The sequence below is a fragment of the Penaeus monodon genome, chromosome 19 (genome assembly GCF_015228065.2).
Source record: "Penaeus monodon isolate SGIC_2016 chromosome 19, NSTDA_Pmon_1, whole genome shotgun sequence".
Taxonomy (NCBI): domain Eukaryota; kingdom Metazoa; phylum Arthropoda; class Malacostraca; order Decapoda; family Penaeidae; genus Penaeus; species Penaeus monodon.
In genome coordinates this window covers 5,941,726-5,941,945 of record NC_051404.1, presented here as the reverse complement: position 1 = coordinate 5,941,945, position 220 = coordinate 5,941,726, and positions in this window count along the sequence as shown.

The following is a 220-nucleotide window of genomic DNA, read 5'->3' as shown; positions in this document are numbered from 1 at the left end:
TTCATTCAAAGCAGAATGAGATACAGAAGGGCAATTTCATCCAAAATCTCCGGTCGGTCTGTCGTGCAGCATGCAACTGCAAGTTCGTGCACACGTGTAGTTCCCAACCGCCATCGCTGCCTCTGTGCCCTGCAGGAGTTGCTTAACGCGATTAAAAGGGCTTTTCAGGCGAAGAATAGTCGATTGGCACAAAATAAAAACAAGATTTTTGAGTTATTAA